The sequence below is a fragment of the Peromyscus eremicus genome, unplaced genomic scaffold (assembly GCF_949786415.1).
Source record: "Peromyscus eremicus unplaced genomic scaffold, PerEre_H2_v1 PerEre#2#unplaced_466, whole genome shotgun sequence".
NCBI classification, from domain to species: Eukaryota; Metazoa; Chordata; class Mammalia; order Rodentia; family Cricetidae; genus Peromyscus; species Peromyscus eremicus.
The window spans coordinates 121,931-147,120 of NW_026734702.1; the positions used below are offsets into that span (position 1 = coordinate 121,931).

The 25,190-nt window shown below is 47.4% G+C and overlaps 1 protein-coding gene and 1 long non-coding RNA gene across 4 annotated transcripts in view; one reads left to right on the forward strand and one right to left on the reverse strand.

Annotated features, from left to right (window-relative positions):
* Nucleotides 1-25,190, forward strand: part of Galnt14 (polypeptide N-acetylgalactosaminyltransferase 14) — a 219,142-nt gene that overhangs the window by 110,772 nt on the left and 83,180 nt on the right. Inside the window, exon 1 of one of the 3 annotated variants that reach the window (XM_059252893.1) lies at nucleotides 3,326-3,651. The exons of the other annotated variants lie outside the window; for them this stretch is intronic. The gene's annotated coding sequence lies outside the window, so the exon portion shown is untranslated. Of the gene's footprint in view, nucleotides 1-3,325; nucleotides 3,652-25,190 lie in introns of those variants that run through there. 3 annotated transcript variants of the gene reach the window in all.
* Nucleotides 2,088-3,926, reverse strand: LOC131901825 (uncharacterized). The gene is made up of 2 exons (XR_009376901.1): nucleotides 2,563-3,926; nucleotides 2,088-2,447 (listed from the first exon to the last, which is right to left on the reverse strand). It is a non-coding gene; the product is annotated as an uncharacterized LOC131901825 (long non-coding RNA).

Sequence of the window (25,190 nt, forward strand, 5' to 3'; positions counted from 1 at the left end):
GAGTAAAGATGAACCTTTAAATCAGTAGCCTTTGCACTAGGGCATATTACCCTCTGTAAGGAGGGTAGACCTCATCTGGTCAGTTGATGGACTGGGAAGGAAAGGCTGAGGTTACCTGAATAAGGTGTTCTCCTCAAGACTATACCCCAGAAACGCTGCCCAAGTTACCAGTCTTCAGACCCAAGGCTGGATATCAGCTCTTGTCTTCACCTGTAGCCTGTTCAGATTTGGGATTTATCTCCTCTCATTCGCCTTAGAGTAATCTCATTTGTTTATCTCTTTGTGCACACTTACATACATGCATGTGTACACACACACACACACACACACACACACACACACACACACACACACGTCCTACTGGCTGAGTTTCTCAGAAGAACTCTGATATATTCACCAGTTCAATTTTAATTTTGCTTTTCTACCATTTTCCTACTGCCTCCATCCTACCAAAGTCTGAGCTCTCAAGCTGACCCGGGGGCTAGTCTCGTCTGCATCCCTCTGTTCTGACAAGTTGGCTAAAAACCCTGTTTGCTTTGTTGTCTCCCTCACAGGCAGCCCTGCCTTGCCATTCTCTGAGCCATCCCTTTTAATCTCATGCTGGGCATACACAGTGGCAGTGGCCTCAGCTGGCTTGCTGTAGCTCTGGTTCTTTCAGTCTCCAGGAGTCTGCCTCTACCTGTCTCTTTCACAGTCTAGAATGTTAGTGGTGAACAAGCAGCATGAGATGAGGTCACAGGCTCTTGAGTAAGACCTCCTATGTTGGGATCTGGGCCAACCAGCCTCGTAGCGTTTGTAAAAACTCTTCATTAGTCATTTCTGAGATAGGGATAATACTAACACCTGCATCTAAGAGTTATGGGAAAGATTGAATGACATGATTTATGCAAAGGATTTACCCTATACAAATCCACATGGAACTATTTTCATTGTTCTTATCATGGAATGTTTTAAGAAAGTCTGTCCAAATTAATGAAGCGACTGGCTTGCTGTAGTAAGCAGTCATTGGTGGAGTGGAGCCGTGTGTCAGGCATGATGTCTGACCTGGGGCTTCTTCTATACTGTCCAACCCACCTGCCGTTGCTGTTCAGTAGAGTGTCCTTGAGTCCCACTGTGTGGGACCACTCTCAGAATTTTTCAATTGTTCCCCTTTGCTTCTTCAAATAAAAGCCATACTTGGGGGATCATTATGATTTTTTTCTCTGCTTAGAGCCCCCAAAGATCCTTCTTTGGCCCCGCTTGCCTAGGAAGCTCTGTCCACCTTCAGTAGGTACTGTTCTTGGTTCTTGGAGACTTGGGAACAAATCCACACCTGTACACAGTGGGATGACAAGGGTTTGCAGATGTGTTACATATCACCAAGAGGCTCAACTCCAAGCCAGACACTGAGATGGAAGGTGGGGTGCTAAATTCCATCATCCCCTGCTGAGAGGATCCTGTGGTCTCTGGAGGTGTTGTGTTGGGCAATGCAGCATCACTATTAACCGGAAAGGCAGCCTTTGATTTGTCTGCATGAGCAAAGCAATAAGGAGCAGCTCTTTGGTTCTTCTCCCTTTTTCTGACCCACATAGACTGTCTGCACATAGAAAATCTGCAGACACATTCAGTGGCTTTGACAATGTTCCGGCCCATGAAAGCTAGAAGGCTAGAGTGTAGTGACATGTTCCAGAGCCATGGGGAAGAGAGACTACCTAGTTATTTCCTGATGCATTTATCTTCAGGGCCTTCACTGCATAGACAGCTTGTCTCACTTTATTAGTTATGATAACCCTGTAAAGTAGATTTATAGCCACACTTTATAAATGAGAAATGATTCTGTATGAGAAACAGTGAGCACGGGAACTTACTCAAGGCCATACAGGCAGGGTGGGACCAGGAAGACATTGAATTTCAAGTCTTAGAACTTCGGTGTCTGGATCCTGTGCTCCTTCTGGTCTACCAGGGTCGGAAGACTTTCTCTCTTAAAGACCAGATGGAACTAGGTTAGTTTAGTTGGCCAGATGGGCTGTAGAGTCGTTATAACCCCTAAGCTCTGCCCTAGTAGTAAGAAAGCAGTCATAGATAGTATTTAAACAAACAAGCATGACTATGTTTCCATAAAACTTTATTTATAACACCCAGTGGCAGGTGGACAAGGAGAAGACCCTAGACCTCTTCAAAAAGCTGCTTGCTTTTTCTTTTTTTCTTTTTTGTGACCACAGCTACACATGCCCCTTCCATGCCTCCACAATGACCAATCTGTGCCTGTTGGCTCTTCCAGCTCTTATGCGAATCTCTCTTGGCTCCAGGGTGAGCATCTGCACTCACAGGCCCATTGGCAGGTGATTAAAAGCCCTGCTATACATTTCTGACAGCGGTGGCTGGCAGAAGGGCCCACATGGCTGGGATAAGCCAGCAGGAGCCGGGGAAGAGCCGGGGGGTGGCCATGTGGGAGGTGGGTTTCATTCCTGGAGAGGAGTAATAAGCATGTGATTAGCTTTTCGGAAATGTGCACACTGCTGGAAACCTATTGATTTCTCCCTTTCAACCATATTCTCTCCAGAGCTACTGAGGTTGGCTTACCAAGAAGGAGGTGAGATGGTGGCCATCTGTCCTGAATGATCTCTATAAGCCATGTGTCCTGAATGACCTGTATTAGCTGTGTGATGTATAGGAGCTGATTGTATATTAGGCTGAAGCTGGAGGTAAACTGATCTAGCAATACATGGCCATTTCTACATTACCATAGATGGTTGCTGAGGGGCCATTCCTTGGCTCAGCATGAAAAGTGAGAAGTAGAACATCAAACAGCTTCCTTGGGTGACCGGTGCCTTAGCTCTATGACCTCAGAGGCCACTTTGAACTTCACACAAGGATCTGGGTTGAAACGGTCCAGCTCCAGCTCTGTGGTTTTCAGAAGGCACTCTAATGGTCTTGAGGAGATCGTGGACTACTTGAGGTCTCTTGCTTTCTTGCTTCCTTCTAAACCTCTCAGTTTCCTGGGGTATCAGCAAACACATGAAATGTATACATGCAACTTTTGATGGAATAGCTCCAGAAAAGTGAATTTCATCTTAGGTTGATTTTAGGTTTAATACCGTGCTTTTGAACACAGTAAAAGCCAAAGATTCTGGGCACTGAGTCTGTGTCCATGTTATAGATAATGATCTGCTTAGGTGTGTCCTGGCAGCAACATCAATCTTCCTCAAATGTGTGTGTCTCAGTCCCTTACAGCAGGGATGTGCTCACAGGGTGAAGAGGGTCATTCACACCACACTACCCTGGGATTGTGTCACAATAATAAGACTCATACTGTAGAGAGCTGCTAGGTTGCAAGATCTTTTGTCATGTACCCCCTTCACTAAATTCCCACAGTGACTCTGTAACCTTGGCAGCTCAGGTGTCCCTGTTTCAATAGAGGTCACATGAGTGAGTGAGTGTACAGCTGGACTAGAGTCCTTTGCCACCAACTTCCATTCTCGTGAGGCTCTAGGCTCCAGCTGTAGCCGGAACATCTGCCTGCAGACTGGGCTCATGCTGCCCATCCTAACTCTGACGATCTTCTGTTGACCGCTCTAGGCTCCTTGAATACAGAACTGGATTGTACGGTTGTTGAGTGGACCTAGATACTGCGGAATAGTCCAGGCCCTGCAGGACATAGGTTGCTTCTCAGTGAGTAGTCAGTCACTGAAAGAGTGGTTAGCTAAGTGTGTTGGCGCATGCCTCTAATTCTGGTACTCTAGAGGCTGATGCAGGAGGATTTGAATGTTGAAACTGGCCTGGTGAGAGAGTGGCGGATGGACGGTCTCCCATCGTGATGGTATGACACAGTTGGCCAGTTAAGTGTCAGATGCTAGGCTCTTCAGTTCCAGAAGAAAGGCGTCTCAACAAATGAGAAAATTAAAGCAAACCATACTTGAAATAAACTAGCAATACATGACCTTCTCTGAAAGGCAGAAGGGAGGCACTTGGGGGCGGGGCGGGGGGGGGGGGACATTGCTGGACTCCACACTCCCCCAGAGTTAGATTTTCATTTAAGGCCATGCCATTTCATGTCGGGTAGAGCTTCAGCTGAAGAGTTGCATGGAGGCATTACTGCCTCTCTGAGGGGATCTCTACCCCCAGGCTTCTGTCACCATCTGTGAGCCACGAGGCATGTGGGATGGTGATTTAGGATGCCTGCCTTTGAAGCCTGAGTGCCTTGGACCAGCTTATAGCCTCAGGGATATACTTAATCTTCTTTACCTTGCCAAATTAGACTCATATATAAAGGTTATATAAGATGGTGCCCAATAAAGCATTAGGCAAGGGACCAGAGGGTACTGGACTACCACTTTACCAGCTCTGGTCAATACCATTAAGGGGGACTGGGGTCTTGGGCTTATCCTCTCTCTATATGACCAGTCGCTGAACTGTATGTGTCCTGAAGGGCTGGGCTGGACAAGGAGTCACAGGGGTCTGTCCCCTAAAACAACAAGCCCAAGGCCACTATGCAAGTTGAATAAATGTGTTGAATGAATTAGCTGTACTTTCTTCATGTCACCGTGCCTGTAAGCCTGTTCTTACACCCTCTAGAGCCTGTACTAATTTCCAAACTCACTTCTGTCTACTCATCCTCAAAGCTCCCCCATGCCAAATGTCATTTGCCAAGTACCTTAGTTTATTAATATGTAGTTGCCCTTCTTCCTCAACCTCCAAAGCTGGCTCTTCCTTGTATCTGACATTAGATCTGGCCACTTGCTCCACAAAGTTTGCTTCCTTTCACATGTCTTTCTTTTCATGGACATGGCCTCCCCTGGGGCTGGGGAGTGCGGAATGTTTGTGTTTGGCCTCCATCGGCACATGAGTGTGGTGCCGCCCCCAAGACCAAAGGCCTGTGGTGAGGGTAATTTTACCCTTGTCGCTATAACTACAGATGCCCTTATTCCTCACATGGATGTCTCGCCCTTGTTTAACAACATATTAAACCATTAGTCTCCATGCCAGTGGGTTCAGCTAGTTCACAATGGTAAAAGCTGATCATTAAATCCCCCTTTCCTGGCTTAATCGCTTTTAAATTGGTTGCCTTTTAATTCCATCAAGTGCCCTCTTTCTCAGACAATCTACTGTGCCCTGCACAGCGTGGTCACACCCCTGGGTGAGACAAACTGGGCCACTAGGGTCCTCTTCTTACAGAGTAATGGGAAGGCTTTATTCCCTTCCTGTTCACCTGGTGCTCAGTCCCTGATGAAGCTTCTGATCCAATGTTTCATAATTCAGCAGTCTGAGAACCCAGAGAGTTCTTTACAGGTAAAAAAAAAAAAAAAAAAAAAAAAAAAAGCTGTGTTTTCTCATTGGGAAATATAAATATTTTCAAAATGGATACTGAGGTTTATTCATTATTAGCAGTAAATTCAAATGGCTTTGAGGCTGCAAGAGTTGGGGAATTTCATATTGCTAGGACTCACAGGCTTTCTCTCTCTCTCTCTCTCTCTCTCTCTCTCTCTCTGTGTGTGTGTGTGTGTGTGTGTGTGTGTGTGTGTGTGTGTGTGTGTGTGTGTGACTGTTAAGCTAGGTGACAGGAGATACCTTAGCTCACAGTGGGCCAGATACAGGTCATACCTACTGTGATGGTTAATCTTGACTGTCAACTTGACTAGATTTAGAATCACTTGGAAGGGCATCTTTTGGGTATAAGTAAGAGGGCATTTCTGAGGTTTGCGTGAGGAGAGTAGACTCCCTCTAAATATGGGTGGCACCATCTCACCGGGTCGGGCTTGGGATTTGTTTAAAAGGAGACCATGAGCGGAGAACCGACTTTCATCTTTCTCTGTTTCTTGTCTGCAGACGCCATGTGCCCAGCCACCTCACACAGCCACTCTCTCACCACACTGCCTTTCCTGCTGTGGTGGGCTGTTTCCTCAAACCACGAACTCCAATAAACTCTTCCCTCTCTAAGTTGCTTTTGTAATAGGTTTGATCACAGCAGCAGCAGAGGAAAAAATAAAATATACTTGGTAATCATGGGGATGGAGAGGGGTTAGGGTCTTAGAAACTTCTGTGGAAATGTCTGGACAGAACTGATGTGTGAAAAGGAAGGGGCATTAATAGACTGAGCATGGGGTTGGTCAGATAACCCATGGTTCAAACTAGCAGCTGCCAAAATGGCCCCTGGGGCCTGAGCTCACCCATTAATGGACCTCACATGTTTTACCCTCAGAGTTACCTTGAGGATTTACAAGGGCAGCTCTGGAATAGATTGTCCAGGCGTTGGTGCAGTTCATACCTGGTGTTGACTCCCAGAGTGACTTCTAGGATGGCCGGTCTCTATAGAAGAAATAGCCGTGAACATCTATCAACCAACACTCTCAGCCGCAGAGGGATAGGTGTATAGGGTCAGTGGAAGGGACCTGAGTAGAGCCAAAGCACAATGTCCACTGTGGTGTACCCCCTCACATCCAGAACAGCCCATTTTACATTTAGCCTCCATTTCCCTGGGCTGCTAGTTAGTCTTCCTACATCTAGGAAATCTTGGAGGATGAGACATTATGGACCAGGTTATCCCTCCTTCTGCCTCCCTCCCCCGTTACTATCTCTGGGAATATGGTCTGTAGAGAGGTAACTAAAGGGGAGGGGTAGAGCCCCAGCTGTTACAAGTTAGATTAACAATCAAAAAGCAGGCAATTAAGGCTCGCATAATCCAATAAGGACTGACATCAATATCCTTGAAGGAGATCAGGACCACAAAGAAAAGTGTTAGGGGTGGGAGCACAGAGAAAAGGCCATGGGGGGACACGGGGAGAGGCCCTCTGCAAGCCAAGGAGAGAGGCCTTCAGAGGAACCATCTCTGCTGGCACTTTGGTGGTGGGCTTCCAGGCTGCAGAACGTGGAGGAAGACAGTTCTAGTGTGTTAGCCCCTGTGTCTGTGGGGTTCCGTGACGGCAGACCCTGGCATTAGTCCTGCTCCGTGGTTGTTCCTGGAGCAAAAACCGATTCTCGCCATCTCCTCCCTCCACTTCCTAGGTCCGCCCCTCAGCCTGCATGGAGGTTTCATGTCGGAGGGAGGCTTGTCTGGTGGGCTGATCCCTGAGGCACTAGTTGCCACTTCCGGGTCCCACGGTGAACTTTATTATTGTATCTCCTTACCTCTCCCAATCCATAGGCCATCCTCCATCCTTCCTCATCTTCGATGGCTTGATGACTGCAAGAGTGCTACCATTTTCTCTGTGGTTGGGTTTTTCTGATATTTATTCTTTTTTTTTTTTTTGGTTTTTCGAGACAGGGTTTCTCTGTGTAGCTTTGGTGCCTGTCCTGGAACTCACTTGGTAGCCCAGGCTGGCCTCGAACTCACAGAGATCCGCCTGGCTCTGCCTCCCGAGTGCTGGGATTAAAGGCGTGCGCCACCACCACCCGGCCTGATATTTATTCTTGATCAGACTGTAGTTATGTAATTTAGAAAAAAAAATATATGACATTAACTTATATATATAACATTAAGTCATATATATTATATAATGTTATATAAAATATATAACATTAAGTTCATAAATATATGAACTTAACCCTTCTTAGCACAGCATTTTGGGAGTCACATGACGCCACTGGTAACGCTAACCTCAATCACTTGTGTATCTCCTATCATCTACTGTTTGCTTCTTTATAATTAATGACTGTCCTGATTCTCCTTAAGCACCAGGCCACAGGCTTTAGGATGTTCCTTTCCTTGCTGGTTTTTACAAAGTGGAGGTGTTTTCTCTCTGTAGCTCTCCTGTGAGGCATGGATTTGGGGTGCTCTGCACAGAGTGGAGACCACTGACTCTCGGCTCTCTGTGGATGAGAATAAGCTGGCATATTTCTTGAGGGAGAATTCTGTCATGGGCAGCAGCGCTTTATCCTTTTTCTGCCCCCCTTTCTCACGCACTCATCTGCTAATTTGTAACTCAGGCCTCCCGTTTCCTCCCTGCCCTCGCCCTCTCTTCTCTTTATTGAATTAATCTTGACAGCAAGACTTGTGTGGGGACACAGCTGACCTAGAACTCTTCACCCTGTTGACGAGGGAAGCTCAGAGGCGCCAGAGGCAGCTTTGGTTTTTACCCCCACCCCTTGTTTCTCTGATGAGGGAGCAGACATGGCGAGGTTAACCGACTTACCCAAGGTCAGAACACGAGGGGCCGTGACTAAATTGATACCCCAGCTTCCGGGTCATATGTGGTACACACCTGCAAGCTTCGTCCCTCCTGGTGGTCATGCAGAGAGCCAGAGAGCACACGTGGACCTTTAGGGAGAGAGGCTCAGTGCCAAGCAGCCAGTGGGGGCAGGAGCTTGTTATGTGTCCTTTAGGAAATGGGAGCCCCAGTGGCTTCCCATGAGGAAGCTTCCCCTTTGCTCCAACTTGAAGCACTGGACAGGGGACAGGGACTCCAGTGAACCCAGAGGAGCTTACTAGCTTTTGTGTGTGTGTGTGTGTGTGTGTGTGTGTGTGTGTGTGTGTGTGTGTGTGTAAAAAGGATGCTCACTTTCATTCTCATCTGCATCCCCATCTCTCACCACTTCACCTCTTAGGGGACAGTCACTGTGGACATGTCTGCTTTTTACATACAGCATTTGCCCTTGGTCCCTAGACCCCCCTGTGAGATTTCTTACTCTCCTCACTTTACATCTGAGGGAGCCACAGCTCAATCAATGATGTAGCTTACTCCAAGTCACATAAATAGATAAGGGTAAATGTGGGGCCCATGTGCCAGAGCCAGGCCTTGAGAAAACATTGGGTTATCTATTTTCATTCCGTATCAACAGCTCTTTGTCGACTCTTACAGTCACAGAGGCTTAAAGCCACTTGCTTGCATTATCATTAATTTTAGATCGCCAGAGCAGTGAACATTTTTCATAGCATTTCATGACCCTTACCATAGAATTCACTATGTATTTCGCAGCTAAATATAGATTTTCTGTTTTATTTGTTTTGCAGTCATTCTTGGGGTTTTCACTTTGAACCATCTGTTCATTGACTGAATGTTATTATATAGCTATAGGCATGTCCAATTTATGACCTATGGGCTACCTATCTAAGCTTAGATAGGAAGGCATTCCAGTGCATTTGTAGATGGCAGCTTCATGTCACCACCTCACAGAAGTTTTCTTCCAAGCAGTCCCATTTTATAGATCGTATCTTGAATGTCCCCCAAAAGGCTCATGTGTTGAAGGGTTGACCCCCTTAGTGAGGGATCATGGAAAACTGTAAGAGACGGAACCTAGTGGGAGAAAGTTAGATTATTGGGAGTGCATCCTTGAAGGGAATGTGGAGGCCAGGGTCCTTTGTTCTCTCTCAATATTGTTCTCTTATTTGCTTCCTGCCTTGACATACTTCCCTCATAAGAGGCCCTAAGCCAAAGACTCACACGACCATAGACTTAAGTCTCTGAAACTGTGAGACCAAATAAACCGCTTCCCTCCGTAAGTTCATTCTCTGGGGTCTTCTGTCACGGTGATGGAAAGCTGATCTAATAGAGCTGCTATAACCCTAGAGGTCCCAGATGGTGGGAATGCCATTCTTCCTCCTAGGCGTAAGCACCAGTCCTTTACGTTCAAATGCTCTGAGCCCTAACCACAGTCCTCTTTGTAGGCATCGCCTCATTATTTTCTGAAAAACAGTGCTGCTGGGGGTGGGAATGGGATTGAAGCCAGCCAAGCAGTCTCCCTCTTGCTAGGGACTAGTTAGTTCTGCCTGGACGCTTGCTGGCTTCTTTCTGGAATGTTGAGGTTCGGTGCCCAAACCTGGAAATGTGAAGACATTCCACATTCACATCAATTGTTTTGTAGCAATTTTTTTTTTTTTATTTTATGGAACATGTCTTGTTATACTAATAGGTAGATTCTGTTCTCTCTATATTTTTAGGAGCCTCCACCAAAAATGAATATTGTTTTGTGTGTTCCTTCTAGTCCCCTGCTTCAGGTTCATGATTTTCTCAGCGACACATCACCTCAGCTCCCCTCTTGAGATTTCCTCCCCACTGTTCACTCCAGCCTTTATGGTTAGAGCGGCTTGCCCAAGGTTCTGCTGCACGTACGTAGGTGGCAAAGCCAGCACCAGAACTCTTTGGTTGGTAGCAGTAATTAGATTTCCTGCCGTGCCTGCTCTGCTTCTTAGAGCGTCGGCATTTATTGGCCGTCTACTGGTGTTCTGCCCTGCTCCATCTTTAAAAAAGTCTTTGTTTCGCCGCTTCGTTTTATCATCTAATTTTTCAGCTCTTATTTTATTAAATTCACACTAAGTAATTCTCTAACACGAAGCCTATCTGGGAGGTATCCTTCTGTTGTAGTTGAAGTGTGTAATACTGGTTTTGAATTTTATGCCTGATGTGTTCCATTCTCTTGTTCATTTCTTTCTTCCTGGAGCCTTACCTGCCTCCCTAAAACCTCATGGCATTTTCATCTCAGCCGATTTACCCTGATTTAGGATGAATGTATTCTTGATCCCTTTCCCACCGTCTCTGTACCTATTCACTTTTTTCCATGAGGCAGAATCGGTGCACTGGGCGTTCCATGTCTGTCTACTTTCCTTGGCCAGTGTGAGGCTGTGTGTGGAGGCAGAGCTGACCGAGGCTGTGGATACTTTTCATTGGGATACTCGGCCTCTCTACCAAGTGCTTGGGTTTCAGAGAAGAATCTTACAATCCTTCTGCTGAGGCATATGTATTTAAGGATGAGAGAGCCCAATCAACAGGCAATTAAATGAAGTGTTATGACATAAGGGGGTACAGGGAGCAGATTTGCTCAGCTCACTCTGAGTAATAATTGAGGCAGTTCCGTGTGGAGATGCTAATGTATGAATTCCAGCATTAAGCCAAGTCATTCTAGCAGCGATGTGAAAAATGAGATACAGTCTGAAGAGATGGACTCCCAGCAAATACCTATCCTGGTCAGCTCTGCAGAGATCTTGTCTGTATTGGGAAGCTAAGGCACTTAGGGACGTAAAGGTTGAAAAGTAAGCAGACATCCCCATCCCCCACCCTTCTTTAGCTTGCCCAACCTCATTAAGATTCTAGGCCACAACCACCACCCCCTTTTCCCTAGTAGGTTTCTAGAGGCATGTTATAGGGCCCAGATGGCATGTCTGGGCAATGCATCTTAAAGCTGCTTTTTTTTTTTTTTTTTTTTTTTGACAATCCAGTCAGGACCAATTACAGGATCCTGCACACAGCAGGCCTCGTTAATGGGCTCAGCCTGGCATGGGCAGAGGCGGGCAGGTCTGGGGAATTGGCTTAGCCCTCACTAAGGGGCAGTTGGGAGGAAGAGAGGAAAGAGTCATTGATTTCTGGGCTGCCAGGTTGGTCTCCCCATGTGAGCACTTTCTGAGACTGAACTCACCCTTCTGCCCCATGGGCACAGAGTGTATCTTTACTGAGCAAGCAAATGAAGTTCCAACTGGGTTTTTTTTTTCCACTGAGTGCTTAGAATACACAGTGCTCAGTACTTGCCTTTTATTAAGCTACTAGATGTATGAAACAGTATCACAGTGTTATGGAACAGGCAGCTAAGGCTTCCTCAGATGGGGAAAGGAGTTTGTCATTTGTCGGAGGTCAGGGACCTCAAGTGGAGAGACAAGCAGACAAGTTTTTGGATATTTACCTTCCCTCCCTCCCTCCCTTTTCCCCTTCTTCCCCCCACCCCTGCTTCTTATCCCCCCCCAACCCCCCTTACCCCTGCATGTCATAGCTCCATTATGTGCTCCAGTCTCGATTTGGTCCATCTGGAGACCTGGGTCAAGACATCCCCCCTCCTTCAAATCTCTGTCTCTGTCCAAGCCTCTATTTGCTGATCTTCTCTTCCTGGATACAGGACCATTGCAAGTTCTTTCTCGGCAGGTAGTCCTGCCGAGACTAAGCATTTTCTCACTCACTCCCCTTGGGCGCTTACAGTTCTCTTTCCCTAGCTTCATTGCTTGTGAATGCCATGGGAATGAGATCCAAACCCTAGGGCTTCCAAGGGGAGATTGTCCATGGAGGGGTCGCTTAGGCGGCAGGTATTGGCGAACCTTCAGTATCCCAGGATGATGCCAATGATAACAATGGTAAGTGAGACAGATACATTACTGCTCTCGGAAAAAAAAAGGCTACAGCGTTGTCAGGGAGGCAGGCATGATACACTCCTTAGACAGAGTTCCCAGTGTAGACTGTTGTGATGGCAAATCTTGGTTGTCAGCTTGACACCGTTGGGAAGAAAGAACCTCACCTGAAGAACTGCCACCATCAGATTGGCCTGTGGGCATGTCTACAGGGCATTTTCTTGACTGCTAATAGATGTAGTCGGGCAAACCCGACTCTGGGCAGCACCATCCCTAGGCAGATGGGACTGGGCTGTAGAAGAATGGTGACTGAATGGGAGCCTGGGATTAAGCTAGTAAGCAGCATCCCTCCATGGAGTCTGCTTCAAGCTCCTCCCTTGAGGTCCTCCTGTGACTTCCCTGAATGATGGATTATAACCTGAAAAATGAAATAAACCCTTCCCTCCCCAGCCGATTTTGGTCATTTTTTTTTATCATAACACGAACAACAACAACAACAAATGTAAACGTCATAGACAACTGTGATTGCCATCTTTAAGAAGGATGCAGGCAAGTTTCTAGGATAACATAAGAGGGGCTCGATTCAGCCTTGAAGATCCACAGAGGCCTTCTAAAGGATAGAATGCTTCATTTGAAGTCTGATTAATGAGGAGTTGGTCAGAGGAAGAATGGTCCAGAGAGAGCGCGAAGCAGATGCAGAAGACTGATACAGGAGAGCTGGTCTTGCTTTACAAACAGCAGTAAGGCTGATGCACCTGGAGACGAAGAAGGAATAAGGCTGGGGTGTTTGCAGACCTAGAGCAGGCCAAGTCTTAGGGCCCAAGGAAGGGAGAGAGGATGTCTTTCTGGGTGCTCTGGGGGCCGCTGAGAGTGTAGTGTGTGAGCCAGAATGGGGGTAATGGACCTCGATGTCGTTTTTGAGAAGATGTCTTTGGAAAGTGAACTGAAGACACCAGAGCTGTATTTTCGAGGTAAACTCAACATGAGCTGGTGATGAGTTGTCAGGTGTGGGTTGCTCAAGTGATCAGGGTGAAGTGTAAAATGAGGAAGAGGGATGTGTCCAGGATAAAGCATAGATAAATGATGTAGACTGCTTCACAGATGGTGGTGCTGCATTAAAAAAAAAAAAAGCTTTGATGAAGCCAGTAGTGATGTGTAGACCAGAATCAACTCTGGGAACCTGTTCAGGGTGACATGCCTTGGGTGGGTCCGTCAAGAACTATTTGCTTCATACTCAGAGCTCAGGAAAACTATCTGGTCTGTTGGGATCTTTCACTTATGGAAGGCACAATTACGAAAGAAAGCAAGGATCGAACCAGCGAAGGAGGTGGATGAGAGGCCAGAGTAGGGAGAGAGACCAAGAGAGGGATTCTGGGAACCAGGAGCTAGGGACATTTGTTGTCGAATATTCCTGCACACTGTGTGAAGATATGCCACTGTGATTGGTTTAATAAAAAGCTAAATGTCCAATAGCTAGGCAGGATTTGGGGAGCAGAGAGAATGCTGGGAAGAAGGATGGAGACACATAGAGTGGAAAGGAGACGCCAGGGACACAGAGCAAGCAGCATGGATTTTACAAAGTAAAGGCAACTGAGCCACAGAAAAGAATGTAGAAGAAAAGATATGGGCTAGTTTAAGTTATAAGGACTAGTTAGATACAAGCCTAAACTACTGGCCAAGCTTTTGTAATTAATAAGTCTCCGTGTGGTGATTTGGGAGCTGGCTGGTGGGACAGAGAAAAATCTGCTAACAAACATTGAAAAAGGGCTTTGCACAGTGAGAGAATGTTGCTCATGGGCGAACCCAACTGTAGCTCAGTGCTGGGCCCCCAGTAGGTGTTCAATTAATGTGAGTTCCATTTCATTAACACGGTCCTTTCTCCACTCGTTTCTTTACTTTTGAGTATCCACAGGCCCTTTCCTTCCTTCCAAGGATATTAGGAGATTAAAAATTGGCAAAGGCATGTGTAGAGAAAGTGCTTGAATGAGGGAATGTCCAGTGCTGTCGTTTTTGGTGAGCCCCAAGGTGTCAGCAGCCTGGAGCATTGGTTTCGTCCCGGAGCTAAGGCATAGGAAAGCTTCCTGGGAGCCAATGGCTCTTGTTCAGCAGAGGGCCCTTGGGGAACCACTTTTCAAGCTTGTCAAGCATCCTGAGAGTTACTGAATGGGTATACCCCAGCCAACCGTGTAGGGAGCTGCCTTCCTCAGCAGGTCTCTGGAGTCCCTGTCGCCCTCCCTCCTGGAGAGGTGTTGACTGCACTGTAATCACACAATTATGATGCCATTAAAATGTCACATTTGAAGAAATCCACATAAACAGAGCATTAACAACCGACTGAAAATTGTAGTCTTTACCACTAATGACCTACTTTCTGTACATGCCACGCCCTCCCGCCAACCTCTACTCACTGCCACCTTCCCCAGCCTTGATTTCAGAGGCAGTGAGAAAACGCAACCGTCTTTTCTGCCCGGAAAGCCTTAATGTTTAATGTGTTGGGAGAGACTCTTGGACAGAGAGCTAGGATTGCCAGGCCTGGGGTGGGGGTGGGGGAGCGTAGCCAGCGTTGAGTAGCTCAGGGAAGGAGACCAGCTTCAATGATGCCAACACTCCAGCAGACCCGAGGTTCTGAGAGGATTGGCAAGAGAAAGGCCGATCCCGGGGAGGATGAACAGAGAGACATGCCAAGCAATATCGAGAAAGTTGAGGGCTGGGTTCCTTTCATTGGCTTCCACTTCCTTCCCTTGGGAAGGAAGAGATGTAAGCTGAGACACCGTAGTCACTCTGGCGGGAGAACAAAGTATGAGGAAGGACATGTCTGTCCTGTTGAGTGGAGGCGAGCCACAGAGCTCTGCCTTCCTGCTGCTGAGTCCAGGATGAGGACAGAGGAGGACTTAGATGTGAGGGTCATCTCCTTTCCCTGGACACAGCTGAGGAGAAGCCGTTCAGGTGCTGAAGTTTCTTTGTCTCTAGTCTCTCCTTTTAATGGACTAAGGAAACGGATTGCTTAAAGGAAACTTATAGTGAGCTCTTTTGTTTATCAAGGGAAGCATACACCAGAACTTCCCTGGTGAAGTCATTCCTCTCTTCCCAAAGCATCTAAATAGCAAATCTGCACTGTGCTGCGTGATGCGTCTCATTCCAGGAAACAGAGAGACAGCCACTGTGCCGGGGTGGGGGGCGGGGAGCTGAATTAGTGTGTCGGGGAGTCCATTTTAAATGTCCCTTTAGCCTGTGGCATCCCTACCACAACTAGGGATGGAACTGCAGAAGGGGCTGTGTGCCACAGGGGCTTTGGACCAGGATGGATGGTGACAAGCATGCCATTTGGGGAGAAACTATTGGTGCTCTCCAAGGTGAGGGAAATGCCCCTGAGAATGTTGTTTATAGAAGCAATGTGTCCTAAATCCTCTCTTGACAGTTCGCAGGAGACATCCTGGGAGGAGGGGTTCGTCTGTGCCGGGGAGATGTTCAGTGTTTGGGACAGGCTTATGAGCATGTCTCCCAGTTTTTCAGCTTCCTGCCACTATCACTTCTCAGTCTCACTCACAACACTAAATTCGCCCTTCCCTGAGATGGGCATTCCACCCCTTCCAGACACAGCAGGCATGCTGTCTGGGAACTGTGGGTCCACTTTTAACAGGAAAAAAAAAAAAGAGCCCCTTCTATGAAAAGACAGCAGCCCTCCTGCAGTCCCGCGAGATAAAGTCGTTTCAAAGTCATTCGCTGCAGCTCACACCTCCATATGCAGTGGCTGACCTAGTTTTGAGGGAGCCAGAGGGCATCTGGATGTCACCTTATTTACGAAGTTGAGAGAAAAAATGCACCAGGCTCTAAGCCCTTGCCGCACGCGGTATCTCGGGAGATCTATCCTCCGCTTTGGAGGCCCGGAGAGCGGGGACAAATTCTGCTTAGCTGTGAGCTGGAGGCTTTCTGCTAATGTCACCTTTGGGGAATGGGCGACAGGGTTTAGGGAACTGTTAACTCTGAAATTCTCTTGCTAGCTGTGTTTCTAGGGAGGGCCCTTCATCCTGTGGCTGACGGGAGGTGTCTCTAGGATAGTCTTGACCGAAATGAGTGCCAAACTGAGCCTCTGGCAAGTGCCTCCCCACTCTGCCTTGTTTTTATAATATTACCTACTCAGGTGCTGGTCAGGGAAGCCTCTTTTAATGGGTGATGCTGGCCATCATAGGTCCTGGACAAGGGTAGGCGTGGAGTCTACATACCTGTGGTTAGACTCAGCGCCCTGACTTACTTGCTATGTGGCCTCAGCCAAGTCATTTTCACCCCAGAGCACTCAGCTGCCTCTTCACTAAAATGAGATAATAGTACCTGCCCAGGCTTATTCTGAGTATTTGAAGGAGTGACATTTTTAAGTAGAACTAAGCACGCAGAAAATGCTACGTAAGGATTTACTGGTTTCTGTCATCGTCCTGTGGGTGATTCCTCCCAGTATAGAATTTGTCACCTCTGTAACCCAGTCCTTTTACTTGGCTTCCCACAACTTCTCATCTTGATTTCTCCCACTAGAGAAATCTTGCTGGGTGAATTGGTGAAGGCCTGTAACCCCAGGTACTTGAAAGACAAAGGCAGAGGATGAAAAATTTAAGGCCAGCCTGGGCTACAGAGTGAGTGCAGAACCAGCCTGAGCAAGTTAGTGAGACCTAGTCCCAAAACAGGCAAAAAAATACACACACCTGCACACACACACTAAAATAAGATAATGAAATGAGGGTCGAGGGTGTGTCTTTGTAGTACAACTTTTACCTAGCATGTGTGACACTTGGGATTCAGTTCTCAGTAACACACTTGCACTTGTGCATGCACACACACGTATGCATACACACACTTTGCCTGACAAAAACTTAGAAGGAAACTTGAGGAACTGCAAACCTTGTCAACCACCTTCTTGGTGAACACAGCTGTAGGACTGTGCATGGGCAGCACCATCCAGGAAGCCCCAACGTGATCCCATTAGGCTAACAAGTCCACCGGAATAAAAGGCAGCAGAATGCAAGCGTATAGCCCAGTGTCCAGGTCACTTGACCTTCAGCAAACTCAGGGTCCCAGGCATACCCAGTCTTTTGCTCTTGTACTTGTCTCTTCCTAGAGTTATCCAGCACGGCCCCGTCATTTTTTTTTTTTTAATCCACTGTGTATATAAAAAGACTTAGCACAAAGCTCAGTCTCCAGCCTTCTGAGCTGATAATAACCTCATATATTAGTTTCTTAAAATAGTTTCTTGTCTTATCATTTGCATGGCACTGTGCTCAAACCCAAGTTTAGGGTAGAGAGTTGAGCTCCAGGAAGAACTCACATTACTAATGGGCCACCCTCCAACATGTGGACAGTGAGGTGAAGCAGTCAGTCACTGATGGATGCTGTCAGACACCCCATTTCTGGCACAGGAAAGGTAGAAGCCAAACATCAACTGGCTGAATGTGAATTGCATTTTTCTTCTCCCCGTTAACATTCGGGCTCCGGGAGAAACGATAGTAACCACAGCCATGTTGACAACAGTGCTGTGTTACATATGCCTCGTGCTTCACCAAGCGACTTTTCATATCTTATCTCACGTCTGGGATCTGATTGGTTCCTGTAAAGCCGAGTTGGGGGAAGATGAGTTTTGCCCTTAGGATAGAGAGAGGAAGTAGTTACATGGAGAGATGAAGGAGGCTTCTCCTTCTTGGGATAGCCTTGGCCGACAGTCTAAGGCGTGAAACTAAGTCAAGCTCTATCCCTGGGCTGTGTATCCCTATTTGCCATCTGGCATTTGCTTCCCTGGCATTAACACTCTGGCCTCCATTTCTGTCCAGAGAAACTGGACTGAAGTGAACAAGAGGGCGCAGCTCGTACTCTGCACCTTTCCTGTTGCTTTGGGCTTTCTTGACCCCTTTCCTTTTCATCCATAGATGTCAGCCTGTGTGCGGGCTTCACTTCACCCCAAGGGAGGTTTAAAAGCCACGTAACTAGGCAGCTGTGCAGTAACGACAAGACCCGCCCCCGCTACTCACTCCATTTCCGCTCCCGGTGACCCCAGTTCTGCTTATTCGTGACCTCTACCAGACACTCTGGTTCACCGGGGCCCCTTGAAAAATTGCTTCGCCCCACAAGCTATTTCTTGCGGCTGAAGAGCTCTCTGACAATGCCTTAAGGTATCTGCTGGATCTTTGCAGCAAGCTAAGGAGGGGGAGAGAAGCCTGATGTTTGAAGGGAGAGCTCTTTTCTCACGGAGAACTCAAATTTTCAGTTTTCTTTTTTATCCTTCTAGAAGCGATTTTCAGAAGGCTTGGCTTCTGACTCGGAGACTCGGCCCCCACCGAAGGCTACTCTGGCCGTGTTGCCAGGCTATCCTGGGAGAATTTGTCGTCCTCTTCTCTCACGCCTCTGTTCCTGAAAGGAAATCACAGCAGCAGCCCCCTAGAACCATCAGAACTCCATTCTGATGTGGTGACCTTACTCCCGAAAGAGCTCAGCTGTGTATCCCAGGAAACAATGTGTTTCTGCATCCAGTCCCACCCAGCTGGAGGCTACCCTTCCAGTGGACTTTCTCCTCTTCCCCTGGCATCCAGTTTCTGCTTGGTCTCTCCTAAGCACTGGTTCCTTCTCCTGGTAAACTCTTTTCTCCAGTATCAACCTCCTGTAATGGACAGATCCACCCTCCTGATTCAGGGGCTTTCCAAGTCCCAGTGGACAGCATTCTGTGTCAGTCTCCGCACAGAGAGGGAAGAAGGAGCCCCAGTTGCTGATGGATACTAGACACCATGAGCAGACTCAACTCTGTCTGACGTCTATCAGCAGTGGGGATGCGTTCCCCAGTGAGATGACACCAGACTAGCAATGCCTGTTTCCACAAGGGAGCTTTGGGTTTAGCTTCTGGTGGTGGCATTTATGGCCCTTGGAGAGCAGGAAGCAGACCCATCAGCCTTTGCAATCATGTGCCCTGGCATGTGGCAGGAGCCTTTCCTCTTTGCCATCATACTGACTTTGACTTTGCTGGCACCCCCTGCCATGCTAATTAGTAAGCAAATTAAACTCCATATAGGATCCACATTGTGTGAGTTCCCCCTGCCCCCCATGCCCCATTCCAGAAACAAAAACTGGGCTTCTGTCCATTCAGTTCATCATATTATATTTCACATTGGGAGTTTTTCAGGCAATTATACTAATGACTGGGAGTTTTCTACTTCCTGGAAGCTAGACGCTTCCCCCAACATTGTATTCCCATGTGGTGTGCAGCTGAAATGTGGGCAGAGAGCCCATAGATGGGGGCAACCATGGGCAGGGCAGAGGAAAGAGAGATTGCGCTTGTCAGCAATGAAATGAGACTCAAATCAAGTGAGGAAACGTCAGTGTTGGAGCGGGGTCTAGACTCAGTGTCCCAGTTAGCTTATCGCCCCACGACAAGCTCAGAGGTCTAAACTCACAGCCCCTGTGTTTTATAGAAAGTGTCTGGTCTCACGATGGTGAGAAAAAAAAATGATTAAAGTGACTGGAGCCCACAGTGTAGGAGGGGAACTCACCCCTGCTGAATTATACGCTACCTCATTTGGTCTGAGAAATAGCTCTTTCTCCTCTATTATATGTCCACTCTGTCTATCAGCTCTTTAAGGGGTGATGCTCCCATAATTAAAATTAACCATTAAGCTATAGCATTGAAGGAGCAATTGCCTAATTTTTGAGGAAAATTTAAATTTATGGCCAGCACCTGAGATCAAATGAATACTAAGGAGAAGAGCGAAAACCCTGTGGAAGATAAATAGAAAGCCAAGTGGGATATTGACTTGATCCTTCTCCAGTGCAGGGTAATTTGGCTTCTAAAGCGAGTTAGATTGTAATAAATTAAATTTAGATTTCTGCACATCAATTAAATAACTCCCAAGACAGAATTCCAGGGAGGAGAAGAGGTGATAATACATGGGGGGAATATGAAAATGAAGATCTGATCTAATAATCTATAATTGATGTGCTGTCCCTTGGTAAGGGGCAAGGATTTTCCAGGAGCCAGCTTCTACTTGATTGGAGCTTATCCTAACTATTGGCACGGGCGCGTTCCTCATAGCGGTTTCCTTCCAGGACCATTGCCTGTGTTAGGATTCACACCAGTGGTGTGGAAGGCCCGGGGAATTGTGCTATCTCTCTTCCCTCAGCTGGCTGTCCTTGCAAAAAACGAGGTCACTTCCTGCTGGCTGGGTGAGAGCATAGGAATGAGTAAATATTTTTGTGAGGGACTCACTAACGGGGTGCGGGGGAGGGGGGAGCAAAGTCCAATGTTTGAATAGTACATCCAGTGATATGGAAGAGACACCAGTGTTGATACAAGTATTAGATGAGGACCACAAGGCCCTAGGTTCAATCCCGTCCCAACACACACACACACACACACACACACACACACACACACACACACAGACAGAGAGACAGAGAAAGACAGAGAGACAGAGAGAGACAGAGAGACAGAGAGAGACAGATAGACAGAGACAGAGAGACAGAGAGAGACAGAGAGACAGAGACAGAGAGAGATACACAGGTGCTGGCTGAGAATCTTAGCTGTATCAACTCTAGAGCCTCTGTTTTCCTGTCTATAAAGTGGAAACTATGTAACTAGCCCACCTCTTCAACAATGAAATAAATTGTTATTTTATTATTATACAAGGGAAAGGACTTTGTGTGCTATCAGCGTTTCTCTCTGTCTTGTGTGGTACTGACTCTGACCGGTTATACTTTCCAGTGCTCAAAAAGTTCTGTTTGGTCTTTTCCGGATCTATCTGGCCATTGGTTTCGTTTGTCTTTCACTTTTTGGCTACTTTTTATTTCCTATTTTATCTATAGTTGTGCCTGCGCTGAATCTCCAGGTACATGTTGTCCTCTGTGGGATGACTCCCATATCTGGAATCCTCGGAGGAGGATCTCAGTGTGCTGATAGTTTCTGCTGCTTTTGCCAACAGTGGTCTCAGTCTCTGTCTATGTCTCTCTGTCTGTCTCTCTATCTGTCTCTCTGTCTCTGTCTCTGTGTGTGTGTGTGTGTGTGGTTTTTATCTTTCTTCCCCCCCCCCCATTTTCTTCTTTAGTAGAACCTTGTTGGAACCCCAGGGTCTAAATGAGAGGTGCTTTCTCCCAACCAGCATGTGCGTTTCTGTCTCCTGAGACTCAAGGGTGCCGCCCATCTATACTCTTTCTTAGGCTTAATTACACCAGAATGGGGTTTAGTCTTCCCTCTTTGGGGAGCCCAGGTTTAACTTCTCAGAGATCTTTAATCTCAGGACAGGTGGCCTCACATTTTCCCCTTGTTGGGTATTCAGCCACCCCAGCTCTCATTGCAGCAGCCCGTACGTTGCCTAGCCTCACCCCTCAGTGCGAGTGAGAGATTTTCCTTGTGGAGAACCCAGCAATGCATCCCAGACTGACGTGGTGGTGGCTTATTGGTTGGTAAGACGTTCCTGGGAAGCATCTGGCCTGCTGTGGTTCTGGAGCAGCAAGAACACAGTGGATGGGAAGCAGGACTGCATGGGCGGGAGGGGGGATAGAAGCCCTGGAGAGCCAGAAGCTGTGGTCCTGGAAACAGCCTCAGTGTGAGCAGGTGGGGCTCCAGTCCCCTACAGCTGGCTTAGAAACCGTCTATTGAGACGTGGAGGGTTAGTTCAGGCTTTGAGAACATACACCTTCTCGGAACTTGGGCAGATCATTTATCATCCCCATATCTTATTTTCCTCATTTGAAAACTGGGCTGGGGCTATAATTTCCTGTTGGATTTCAAATCTGCTTCCCTCTGAGGCTGCGACAGTAGGGGTGCTGTGAAAGCCACAGACAGGGTCTGGGTATTTGGTCCAACACTATCATGGATGTTTCTCCGAAGGTGGTTTTGAATGACAGTAACATTTAAATTGGTGGGCTGTGAGTAAAGCAGATTCTGCTCCAAAGTGTGGGCGGGCTTCAGCTGGAGGCTTTAGGAGATGAAGACTGGCCTCTCCCTCTCCCAGAAAGAAGGGATTCAGCTGGCAAAGACTGCCATTGGCCTGAGGTTGCAAGTCATAAGTGCATGAGCTGTTGTTCACCTGCCCCTTTCTCCCCACTCCCCCACCACAAACAGAGAGAGACAGAGACAGACAGACAGTGAGGGAGAGAGAGGGGGCAGGGGTGGAGAGAGAGAGATGGAGAGAGAGAGGCAGGGAGAGAGTGGTTCTGTTTTTCAGGGGAGCTCTTTCTAATACAAGAATACATTCAAGAATCAGCAAATTGGGAGTGTCGAGAGGCCTCAGTGAGTATGTGCACTGGCTGCTCTTGCAGAGGACCCCGTTTCGATTCCCAGCACCCACTTGGTGGCTCACAACCATCTGTAACTCCAGTTCCAGGGGTTCTGATGCCCTCTTCTGTCCTCAACTGGCACACGTGTGGCACACACCCAGGCATGCCGGCAAAAAGATTCACGTACATAAAATAAACCTAAAGGAAATGTTTAAAAAGAAGCAACAATGACGGAAAACTGGGCACTGATGTCATTCCTCGGGCACACAGACATCTAGTATCGAAGGCAAGGCTTAGGTAACAGCTGCATCGGAGAACATAAAATTGACCAAGGATAAAGTGGAGGTGCATAGGGGCTGGAGGATGGATGGTACAGTAGACCACACAGGTCTGTGTATGAACTCTGTAGAGTTTGATGGGCTTGTAGAGATCAATCTGAGATGTGCTTCTCATGTAACACAAGTAGGACAGGGCATACCTACTACACCAGGACAGAGGAGACAAGGGAGATAGGCCATGGCCTTGCACACAGTTGCCACCGGTAAGACACACGTGGCACCAGTTCCTGGTGGTCCTGCTTCTTTCATCAGGGGTGAGAAGCCAGAGACAGAGACTGTTAGAAGCGCTCAGAACTCTGCGGCAGTGCCTAGATGGGGCGGAAGACTCTCTCCTACAATGGCTTCCTGCTCAGGCTCTGCACTATCTACTTTTTTAAGAGGAGCTGTCTATCCTGAGAATGGTGAGGGTGGATGGAGAAGGGTGATATAAAATCAGGTATAAATGGTATGTGGCAAGCATCACTCTAAGGAGTGGAATTCCATAGAATATCCATGTCAGTGCCCATTTGATGTGGAAGTAAGCCATTATGGGGGGCCCTGTCCCAGTGCAGAAGGCTCTCCACAGGCTCCGAGGCCCTTGCTGAACCCAGTTTGGCCCTTGGTACCTGTCTTACCCTCCTGTTGAACCTGTCTATAGAGGCAGGAGCTTTTGCAGTAGGATTAAGTACTTAATCAACGGTCCCATCCCTTGCAAGCTGATGAATTTGTGCAAGCCACATACCGACTCCTCTAAGTAGATCCCTCCCTGCACAGATGGGGATCAATTGTGTAAGGAATCTGTGACAATCTATATGCACATATACAACATAAAATGTTACTGTTACCATTTTGAAGACACCTTCACCATCATATAGTACATTCAGATGTCCCTTTGGGAAAGATCAGCTCCCAGGACAGGCTGCCCGCGTTGAGAGGTGGTCTTGGTGCAGCAAGCTGTGAATGAGCTCTAACATGGGACATCTAAACATCCTGAGAGGAACAATCCCCTCCAAGGCTGCCTCCTACTGACTCTTCGTAAGATTCATCCTGCCAGCTGGCTTCTGCTCTTGTGTTCTGGGGCCAGAATTCCAGCTGAGTCTTCATGGCACCTTTCTCCACAAAGACAGTGTCTGCCAGAGATACCAGGGATGCTCAGCCTCCCTGTGGGTGGAGAGAGCCAGGCCAAGAGACCCCTGGTCTCCTGCCCTCATGGCTCCATGCCTCTGCTTGATACAAATGGAGTATGGTCTGGGATGAGGCTCAAGAGGTGGGTAGTACCTCTGCCTCCAGCCTCTGGTTACCATGGGTGCCTGGTCCTCTACCTGCTTCTCCAGCCGCAAGACCCCAGTTCAGACATCAGGATCAGTCAAGGTCCTTCCCCAACTGGTCATTTTGTGAAATTTTTCTTCCTTCTATTTCATCCCACATATGTGGCCAGCGCCATTTTCCCTATGGCCTACTTTCTAAGACTCGGCTCTTTTCCAGAGTTTTCCTCTATGCATATGTCCTCTGGATAGTTCACTTTATACCAATGCAACTGGGCCACAGGATGCCCAGGCATTTGGTCAAATATTTTGGAGATGGGACCCACCCCAGATCTTATCAACCTCATAAGGACATAAGCAAATTCTTTATGATCTATAAGCTTTTCTTTTTCTTTCTTTTCTTTTCAGTATTAAGGAATTGAATCTAGGGCCTCACACAGATGCAGCCAGCTTCATAGGTCACAGAGATTATAGGTCTGTGCCAACAAGCCTGGCTTTATAAATTCTTGTACACACATGCACGCTACTGGTTCTGGTATTCTACGCCACACTCATGAATGGACCACCTTTTATCTGGCTTCCTTTGTGATACATTCCCTACCCACTCTTCAAGGTCTAACTCCTTTGACCCTTATTCTAAGAACGGTTTTCTGTTTCCTTCACTCCTCTGTAAAAACACATTGTCATTGAGCTTATGTGATTGAATTCACCTTGTAGTGTGGTACAGGTCTCTCTCTGTCTCTCTGTCTCTGTCTGTGTGTGTGTGTGTGTGTGTGTGTGTGTGTGTGTGTGTGTGTATACCAACACACAGAGCAGGACCTCTTCTAGGACAGGGACTGCTGTCACTTCCCCCCTCCCCTTTAGCTCAGAGTGCTGCGAGGGTTACAACTTATTTAGAGAGTGGTAATGAATTAAGTTGGCAGTGAGCCAATGGAAGACATTTCTACCACCCTTCCCATGATGATGGGATGTCAGGGTTACCCTGGGGTGATGTTCCCACCAGAGGTGACATCTGTGAAGCTGTGACATGGCTCAGCACAGGTTGTAGGTTTCTCACGCCCACCTGAGTTCCCCCCCCCCCAGCATGTTCTGGAGCAAGCAATATTGTAAGACACTAATAAAATCAATTATTGGATAAAAATCGTCGGTTTCCAGAGCTTCATTTTATGCTATTAGAGGAAAATGCTGTTTCAAACAGAGATAACAAAGAGGACTAGAGAGATCAATTACCAGATAAGATCTCACGGTGCCTGAGATGAGCATGCAGGCTGGTATAACCCCTCTTACCCGCCACGGGGCCTGTGCAACTGTCATTAAGCCTACCCTGTACCTCCAGCTTGGGTG